Consider the following 10,661-nt stretch of genomic DNA (forward strand, 5'->3'; position numbering starts at 1 on the left):
GAGAAAGTAGAAGATAGATCAAGTATATAATTTGTAAGGAATTGGGTCTTTTGTTTCAAAGATAGGAATATCAGTAGTGGAGTGCAAATAAAGTAATCCATAGAGCATCTCATAAGGAGAAAGACCAATGTCTTTCCGTGGTGCAGATCGAATTCACAGCAGAGTATGGGAAGACACTTGGTCCACGGCAACCAAGTCTCTAAGACTAATTTGGTTAAGTGGTTCTTTCGAGTCTGATTCATTCTTTCTACTCTCCCTGATGAGAGTGGGTGCCAGGGAGTATGGTGTTCCCATCTAATGTCTAATGTTTGGGATAGCTTTTTAATAATGTGTGCAGTGAAATGAGTTCCATTGTCTGAGTCAAGATTTTCTTTTTTTTTTTTTTTTTTTTTTTTTTTTTTTTTTTTTTTTATGAGACGGAGTCTTGCTCTGTCACCCAGGCTGGAGTGCAGTGGCGCGATCTCCGCTCACTGCAAGCTCCGCCTCCCGGGTTCACGCCATTCTCCTGCCTCAGCCTCGCCGAGTAGCTGGGACTACAGGCGCCCGCCACCATGCCCGGCTAATTTTTTGTATTTTTTTTAGTAAAGACGGGGTTTCACCGTGGTTTCGATCTCCTGACCTCGTGATCCGCCCGCCTCGGCCTCCCAAAGTGCTGGGATTACAAGTGTGAGCCACCGCGCCCGGCCAAGATTTTCTTTTCTTTTCTTTTCTTTTTTTTTTTGAGACGGAGTCTCGCTCTTTTGCCCAGGCCAGACTGCCGTGGCACTATCTCGGCTCGCTGCAAGCTCCGCCTCCCGGGTTCACACCATTCTCCTGCCTCAGCCTCCCGCGTAGCTGGGACTACAGGTGCCCGCCACTGCGCCCGGCTAAATTTTTCCTTTTTTTTTTTTTAGTTGAGATGGGGTTTCACCGTGTTAGCCAGGATGGTCTCGATCTCCTGACCTCCTGATCCGCCCGCCTCAGCCTCCCAAAGTGCTGGATTATAGGCATGAGCCACCGCGCCCGGCAAAAAAAATATAAAGATTTTCTATTAGTCCAAACCTAGGTACTATATTTTCAATTAGGGCCTTAACTACATTATTGGCTGTTGCATTTGAAAAGGGATAGCTTCAATCCAGTGAGTGAGGTGGTCTACTACTACTAGTAAATATTTCAGATGACCTATTGGAGGCATTTCTGTGTAATCAACTTGGATACTTTGGAATGGCCTTAAGCCCGGATTCCTTCTCTTGAGAGGTAATCTTTTTATAGTATGTCTATTAGTTTTCTTACATACTAAGCAACTATCTGTAACCTGTTTGGCCAGGGTATAAATTCCTATACAACCATAAACCCTGAGAACCGCATCACACATGGCCTGAGGCACCCAGTGGGTCCCTTGATGTAGCTGGAATAAGACTTCCCTCATAAGTGGTTTAGACAACATTTCTCTCTGGTCTGGCAGTATCCACTTTCCTTCTGAATTCTCTTTAGCACCTATTTTTATTAGTTTCTCTTTCAGTGGAAGAAAAAATAGGGATTACAGTAGGAGGAGGCAGGTAGGGAGTTAAGTGAAAACTACGCATTTCAGAAGACACAGCAGCCTGCTTGGCTACCTGATCTTCTAGGTTATTTCCTTGACTTTCAAAAGAAAGGTTTGTCTGGTGTCCGGGAACATGGACAATAGCTATTTCTTCTGGCAACTGAAGATTATTCAATACTTGGGTGATCAGCTCCTTGTGAACAAGGTCTTGACCTTTACTATGAATGAGACCTCTTTCAGTCCAAATTTTCCCAAACATATGGGCCACTCCACAGGCATACCTGGAATCTGTATAGATGGTTCCTTCCTGGTTCTGTAAGTACTTTAAGGCTTGGCTGAGTGCAAACAGCTCACATGTTTGAGCAGACCAACTGTTGGGCAATTTTCCAGATTCTGTTTCTATGAGAGTTTCTCCATCAATCACTGAATACCCATTATGTCTTTTTCCCTCAATCACCCGGGAGGCACTTTCTATGAATAAATGCCGTCCAGTCCAGAAGGGGGTTTGTCCTAGGTCTGGTCAAACCTTTGTATGGCAATCAATTAAATCTAAACATGTGTGTTCCCTCCATAGATTTGGATTCCCTGTTAGGAAACCTGCTGGGTTGAGTGAATTATCAGAGGTCAATGTTAAATCATCCTTTTCTAACAGAATGGCCTCATACTTTAAGATTCTCGAGTCAGTAAGTCATCTGCCTGCTCTCTGGTTTAAGATAGTTCTAACTTGGTGAGGCGTGCTTACTGACAATTTTCCTCCAAAGGCTAACTTTCTGCTTTCCTGGACTAGTATTGCCGCAGCCACGATGGACTGGATGCATTGAGGCCATCCACAAGTGACTGGGTCCAACACCTTTGATAGGAAGGCTACAGGCTGTCAGCGGCCTCCGTGTTCTTGAGTCAGCACTCCTAAAGCTACCCCACTGTCCACATTAACAAAAAGGTGGAATGGCTTTTCTAGGGAGGGTAAGGCAGTTATGAGCCTTTCCTTCAGCTTCTAGACTTGATCAACTTCCTCAGAAGTCCACAGGAGATGGTTCAACTTCTCCTGGGCAAGTTTTTGATATAACGGTTTACTGTGCAGTGCATGAGTCAATCCATAAGTGGCAGTATCCGACTAACCCTAAAAATTTCCTGAGTTCTTGTTTAGTTTGCGACAAGGGTAAGGGACACCATTCCCTCGATTCATTCGGGCCCTATTCTTCACTTGTCTGCACTTATTAAGTGGCCTAAATATTTAACTTCGGGCTCTACCTACTGAAGCTTTATTTTTGAGACTGGCAGCCCCTCAAACTGCAGATAGCTAAGAATATGTGTAGAGAAGTCAGTTACCTTCTCTATATCTTCACCAGATATAAGAATGTCATCTACGTACTGAAGAAGGCATATTTGTTCTGGTATGACAACTTTTTCTAGTACAGCTTCTAAAATTTGGCCAAAAAGATTAGGGGAGTCTGTGAACCCTCGAAGCAAGACTGTCCATCGAGATATTGCTGTTTCTGCCCTGAGTGACAATCCTCCCATTCAAAAGCAAATATATTTCAGCTATCTTCAGCCAGGGGACATGCCCAAAAAGCATCCTTCAAATCTATTACAGTAAACATTGATGATTATATGGAATTTTGCTAAGAATGGTGTAAGGATTGGGGACAATGGGGTTGGTAGTCTAGACTATTTGGTTGATAGTTCTAAGGTCCTGTACTAGCCGGTATGACCCATCTGATTTCTTGACTGGCAGTATTGGGGTGTTATAAGGGGACATACAGGGCTCAAGAATCCCATCCTTAATAAGGTCTTTGATTGTAGGTTTCAACCCTATCCTACCTTCTAGGGGAATAGGGATTGCTCACTTCCTTCTTACTACTTTTCCCGGGGTTTTTAGCTTGATGTGGATCGGAGGGACTTGGAGTTTCCCTCGGTTTCCTTTTTTGGACCAGATATCAGGATTAATATACTTTTCCATCTGCAGTGGTGAGTAGATTTAATGAGGTGAGGAATCCTCTTGGGCTGACTTGTAGACCTATGCCCAACTTTAACATTAAATCCCTCCCCAGTAAATTAGTTCCTGCTTAGGGGATTAACAAGAACGTGAATATAAGCTGAGCGATCAAAATTTATTAATTTATCAAAAAGGTTGTGATAAGTTGGCTCTGTCTAGGCAACAGGCAAGGTGAACACCTTGGGCAGTTACATTACTGGAAAGGAGTCCCAGTCCAGATCCCAAGAGAGGGTTCCTGGATCTTGCACAAGAGAACTCAGAGCGAGATCATAAAGTGAAAACAAGTTTATTAGGAAAGAAAAGGAATAAAAGAATGGCTACTCCATAGACAGAACAGCCCCAAGGGCTTCTGGTTGCCCATTTTTATGGTTATTTCTTGATGATATGCTAAACACGGGGTGGATTATTCATGCCTCTCCTTTTTAGACCATAAAGGGTAACTTCTGATGTTGCCATAGCATTTGTAAGCTGTCATGGTGCTGGTGGGAGTGTAGCAGTGAGGACTACCAGAGGTCACTCTCATCCCTATCTTGGTTTTGGTGGGTTTTAGCCGGTTTCTTTACTGCAACTTGTTTTATCAACAAGGTCTGGCTGGCGCGGTGGCTCATGCCTATAATCCCAGCACTTTGGGAGGCTGAGGCCAGAGGATCACCTGATGTCAGGAGTTCAAGACCAGCCTGGCCAACATGGTAAAACCCTGCCTCTACAAAAATACAAAAATTAGCCGGGCTTGATGGCGGATGCCTGTAATCCCAGCTACTCGGGAAGCTGAGGCGGGAGAATCTCTTGAACCCAGGAGGCGGAGGTTGCAGTGAGCCGAGATTGCGCCACTGCACTCCAGTCTGGGCAACTGACAGAGCGAGACTCCATCTCAAAAACAAACAAAAAAACAAGGTATTTATGACCTGTATCTTGTGCCGACCTCCTATTTCATCCTGTGACCAAGAATGCCTTAACTTACTGGGAATGCAGCCCAGCAGGTCTTACCTTTTTTTTTTTTTTTTTTTTAGACAGAGTCTCCCCCTGTCACCCAGGCTGGAGTGCAGCGGCATGATTTCAGCTCACTACAACCTCCGCCTTCCAGGTTCAAGAGATTCTCCTGCCTCAGCTTCCCGACTAGCTGGGACTACAGGTGTGCACCACCATGCCTGGCTAATTTTTGTATTTTTAGTAGAGACAGGGTTTCACCATATTGGCCAAGCTGGTCTTGAACTCTTGACCTCAGGTGATCCGCCCGCCTTGGCCACCAGTGCTGGGAGACCGAGGCACAAGAATCGCTTGAACCTGGGAGGTGGAGGTTGCAGTGAGCCGAGATCACGCCACTGCACTCTAGCCTGGGCGACAGAGCGAGACTCTGTCTCAAAAAAAAAGAAAAGAAAAGAAATTTTAAATAGTTTAAGGATCACATGTATTGTTTACATCCACGTTATATGTTGTTATATACATTTCATTTTAATAAAGGGTTATTTCTGTCAACCTTAAAAAATATATTGAGGGAAAGTTTGTTTGTTGAATGGTAATGATTACCAAACATTCTGTGGTTTTTGGCTCTAGGGATTCCCTCGGACTCTTCATCTTCGTTTTGCCCCGTAGGCATTTGCTGACTTTATTGGCATGTGGCATCCCCACAGCTCCCAGCACCCCCGCTAGGGCCTTTTCCACTCCCGGCCACGTGGCCCCACCCACCTAGCTCTCATCTCCCTTCCAGGGCGCTTACTGTCTGTACAGCGTCTTCGTTTTCTTCTTGGTTTTTCCTTAGTTTTCTTGACAAACAGGCAACGCTTTCGTCGTTTCCAAGAGCGTGAGCCCCTAGGGCGTAAAAACGGGAGGCTCACGGTTCTTTGCTATTACTCTGGGCCAAGTCAATACTTGTGGAATTAAGTTTTACCACCAGAGGAGGCAAACTCAAAGACAGCTTTAACGAAAGAAGCGCGGGCATTCTGCGACGATGGAGTGTTCTCGGGCACCCTTGGGAGGATGGATCCCGTAGACCCGGAGCTGCCGGGCTCCCGCTCCGTGCGCGTCTGTCCCCGTCCCTGCCGGGTCCCCGCGCCCTCGGGCCGCCACCGCCTGTGCCCGCCGCGCTCCTCCCCGCGGCCGCAGGGCGCCGGCTCTGCCCGCAGCTGGGGCCCTTCTGCGCTGCGGACAAAGGGGCTGGTGTCCCGCCGCCCAGGCCAAGCCTTTTCCTGCCCGCCGCCGAGCGGCCTCGGCCAAGCCCCGGCGAGGCAAACCGGCTCGTGACCGCGCGTGTGACGCCTGCCTGTGGCCCCGCTCTCGAGTGGGCCGCAGAGGTGGGGATCCGTCCCGCGGGCCCAGCCCGCCTAGCGCGAGCCTCTCTGGCCGGAGCCCGTGGGTAGAAAGGCCTGGGGCACAGCTGTGTATCCCACCAGGTGCTTCTGGGCTCGCTCGAGCTGAGTCCAGGCACAGCCTTCTGATTTGGGGCTTGTGGGGTTTTAGAGGACCAAATGTAAAATTACTTTCTGCCTTTTAATGATCCAGAGGCTTCCCCAACCTCTCTGTGGCTTAGGGAGGGCCCAAAAGGCTTCTCTCCTTTGCTCTTGTTCTGCCCTAGGGAAAAACTGAGGAATTTGGAGAAAAGGGGAGGAGTGATGGCTAAGATTTACTGAACTTTGGCCAATTGTCAGGAACTCTTGTAGGCACTTAGATACTTTGTTTTAGTTAATTCTAAAAAGGCATTATGAAATAAATATTACTAGTGTTTTCCTCTGTGCGCCCTAGGCACTTACTTAATACTCTCACCAACCACCAAATCCCCAGTTATAAATTTAACTGGACCCCCTCCTTTCCCTTACCCCCACACCCAATTAATGAATATTCATTGAGTGCCTACTAAGTGCGAAAGCACTGAGGATACCATAATAAAAAAGACAGGTCCCTGTGTGCACACAACTTATATGGACAGGAAAGGGAAGGGGGAGAGTGAATTTTTTTTTTTTATGGAGTCTCGCTCTGCAGCCCAGGCTGGAGTGCAGCGGCTCAATCTCAGCTCACTGCAAGCTCCGCCTCCCGGGTTCACGCCATTCTCCTGCCTCAGCCTCCCCAGTAGCTGGGATTACAGGGGCCTGCCACCACGCCCGGCTAATTTTTTGTATTTTTAGTAGAGACGGGTTTTCACCGTGTTAGCCAGGATGGTCTCAATCTCCTGACCTCGTGATCTGCCAGCCTCGGCCTCCCAAAGTGCTGGGATTACAGGCGTGAGCCACCGCGCCGGGCCAATTTTTTTTTTTTTTGTGAGACAGAGTCTCGCTGTGTCACCCAGGCTGGAGTGCAGTGGCACAATCTCAGCTCCCTGCAACCTCCGCCTCCCAGGTTCAAGCGATTCTCCTGCCTCAGCCTCCAGAGTAGCTGGGATTACAGGCGCATGACACCAGGTCCGACTAATTTTTGTATTTTTAGTTGAGATGGGGTTTCACCATGTTGGTCAGGCTGGTTTTGAACTCCTGACCTCAAGTGATCCGCCCACCTCGGCCTCTCGGGATAATTATAATTACAAAACAGGAACGAGAATCCTGAAGACAAATTCCACAGGTGCTGGGGGCAGCGGCTTCATAACCAAAGGAGTGCTGACCTGGTCTTCGTCAGGAAGGCTTGCACAGCTGTTGCAATACTCTGGGTGAGAGGGGAGGCCTCAGGATGCTGATAGCTGGGGAAGGACCCATGCAAAAGCAATAGGAGAGTGGAGTTAACAGAACTTAGAGACAGAAAAGTCTATCCAGACTACTCCCCCCTATCTTCTGGTCCTCAAAACCTCTCAGCTACCCCTACCTTCCCACTCTGGGGCAGTGGAAAGATGGAGGAATTATGTAGATCCCTGGGTTTTCATCCCAATTGTGCCCCTCACCCCTTGCTTTGTGACACCATGAACAAATCATTCTTCTCTAAAGCCTTGGGAGACCTTCATTCCTTTCATGCCATGCCTTGCCATAGCGTTCCTCAAACCTTGGGAGAACGTTGCAAAAAAAATGTACCACGAACATATAGGAAAACAACATTATACATTTATAGTAATTCAATTAGTGTAGCAGTGACACTGGCACATGGAATTGGGATGAACAATCTAGCAACCAAAATAGATATGGGAGTTTAGATAGATGAATGAGGCTATATAGAGAAATATAGATAGATTATTCAAGAAATGCTGGCTGGGTGTGGTGACTCACACCTGTAATCTCGGCACTTTGAGAGGCCAAGGTGGGCAGATCGCTTCAGCCTAGAGTTCAAGACCAGCCTGGGCAACAACGCAAGACTCCATCTCTACAAAACTTAAAAACTGGGCCGGGCGCGGTGGCTGAAGCCTGTAATCCCAGCACTTTGGGAGGCTGAGGTGGGCAGATCATGAGGTCAGGAGATCGAGACTATCATGGCTAACATGGTGAAACCCTGTCTCCACTAAAAATACAAAAAATTAGCCCGTTGTGGTGGCACGCGCCTGTAGTCCCAGCTAATTGGGAGTGTGAGGCAGAAGAATCACTTGAACCTGAGAGGCGGAGGTTGCTGTGAGCCGAGATCACGCCACTGCACTACTGCACTCCAGCCTGGGCGACAGAGCGAGGCTCTGTCTAAAAAAAAAAAAAACTTATTATTTTTTGAGACAGAGTCTCGCTCTGTCGCCCAGGCTGGAGTGCAGTGGCACGATCTCGGCTCACTGCAAGCTCTGCCCCCCAGGTTCATGCCATTCTCCTGCCTCAGCCTCCCAAATAGCTGGGACTACAGGCACCTGCCACCACGCCCGGCTAATTTTTTTTGTATTTTTAGCAGAGACAGGGTTTCACCGTGTTTGCCAGGATGGTCTTGATCTCCTGACCTTGTGATCTGCCCGCCTCGGCCTCCCAAAGTGCTGGGATTACAGGCGTGAGCCACTGCACCTGGACAAAAAAAAAAAAAAACTTAAAAATTAGCCAGGTGCAGTGGCGTGTGCCTGTAGTCCCAGCTATTCGGGAGGATGAGGTGGGAGGATCACTTTGCTATCACTTTACTCCAGCCCAGGCAGAAACAGAGCAAGACCCTGTATCAAAAAAAAAAAAAAGAAGAAGAAAAGAAATGCTCATAAAATATTGATTGTTCAATAAATGGTGGTGTTGGGACAATAAAAAGGTATCTGGGAAAAATAACTTTGAATCTCTACATCACTTCTTATTCAACAATAAATTTGATATAAATCAACATGAATGGCCGGGCGTGGTGGCTCAAGCCTGTAATCCCAGCACTTTGGGAGGCCGAGGCGGGCGGATCACGAGGTCAGGAGATCGAGACCATCCTGGCTAACACGGTGAAACCTCGTCTCTACTAAAAATACAAAAAATTAGCTGGGCGTGTTGGCGGGCGCCTGTAGTCCCAGCTACTCGGGAGGCTGAGGCAGGAGAATGGCGTGAACCCGGGAGGCGGAGCTTGCAGTGAGCCGAGATCGCGCCACTGCACTCCAGCCTGGGGGACAGAGAAAGACTCCGTCTCAAAAAAAAAAAAAAAAAAAAAAAAAAAAAAAAAAATCAACATGAAATATTGAAAAATAAACTTTATTATTATTATTTTCTTTTTTGAGATGGAGTCTCATTCTTGTCCAGGCTGGAGTGCAATGGCACGATCTCGTCTCACTGCAACTTCCACCTCCTGGGTTCAAGCAATTCCCCTACCTCAGCCTCCCAAGTAGCTGGGATTACAGGCACCCACCAGCGCGCCCAGCTAGTTCTTTTTTTTTTTTTTCGAGATGGAGTCTTGCTCTCTCACCCAAGCTGGAATGTAGTGGCACGGTCTCGGCTCACTGCAACCTCCCCCTCCTAGTTCAAGCGATTCTCCTGCCTCAGCCTCCAGAGTAGCTAGGATTACACGTGCCTGCCACCATGCCCGGCTAATTTTGTGTATTTTTAGCAGAGATGGGGTTTCACTATGTTAGCCAGGCTGGTCTCAAACTCCTGACCTTGTGATCCGCCTGCCTCGGCCTCCCAAAGCGCTGAGATTACAGGTGTGAGCCACCATGCCCGGCCATTCTTGCCTCTTTGAGACTCACTTTTCAAAACTGCTGTTGTTAGATGATCCTTATAAACATGTTGCTGAGGGAAAGAAGCCAAACACAAAGTAATCAAATCTACATGACTCCATTTATATACTTTTAAAAGGAGCTACACTGATCCATGGTGTTGGAGGTCAGGAGAGAGGTTACCTGTGGGGAGTAGGGAGGAGGCAGAGATTAAGGCAGGTCCCAAGGGTTGCTTCTGGGTTGCTGTTAATGCTGTTTCTTAACCTGGATGCTGGTTCTTTGGATCTGTTTGTGAAAATCCTTTTTGATCCAGTGTCTCTCTCTTTTTTTTTTTTTTTTGAGACAGAAAATCCCAAAGTGCTGGGATTATAGGTGTGAGCCACTATGCCTGGCCCTTTTTTTTTTTTTTTTTGAGATGAAGTCTCGCTCTGTCACCCAGGCTGGAGTGCAGTGGTGCCATCTCAGCTCACTGCAACCTCCGCCTCCAGGGTTCAAGTGATTCTCCTGCCTTAGCCTCCCAAGTAGCTGGGATTACAGGCGCCTGCCACCACTCCTGGCTAGTTTTTGTATTTTTTAGTAGAGATGGGGTTTCACCATGTTGGCCAGGCTGGTCTTGAACCCCTGACCTCAGGTGATCCACCCGCCTCAGCCTCACAAAGTGCTGGGATTACAGGCATCAGCCACTGCCCCCAACCAATAGTGAAGGTCTTTTCAATCAATAATTCCCAGATGTTATCTCACAGGTAATCACTACCTGCAGTGAAAGCTAATCACAGCAGGAAAGATTCTGAAAGCTACTTGCCTGGAAGTTTTTCAGGTCTCATGATCTACATGGGAACCAGAATTTAGAGTACCAGCAACAGGTTTTTCAGGATATTTGCTTTCAGAAGCAGCCACCCTATTCCCCTGCCCTCAGCCAGAAGCAGCACAATACCTGTGGCCCTCCCAGTCTCCCCACACTCCTCACTAGCATGGGTGTGGTTCCTGCGCCTCCTGCTGCATCTCCCATGAACTTGCTCTAAAAGCTTCTTTTTTGTTGTTTTGTTTTGTATCTGAGACAGAGTCTTAATCTGTCACCCAGGCTGAAGTTTAGTGGCAAGATCTCAGATTACTGCAACCTCCTCCTCCCAGGTTCAAGTGATTCTCAT

The sequence above is a fragment of the Nomascus leucogenys genome, chromosome 6 (genome assembly GCF_006542625.1).
Source record: "Nomascus leucogenys isolate Asia chromosome 6, Asia_NLE_v1, whole genome shotgun sequence".
Taxonomy (NCBI): domain Eukaryota; kingdom Metazoa; phylum Chordata; class Mammalia; order Primates; family Hylobatidae; genus Nomascus; species Nomascus leucogenys.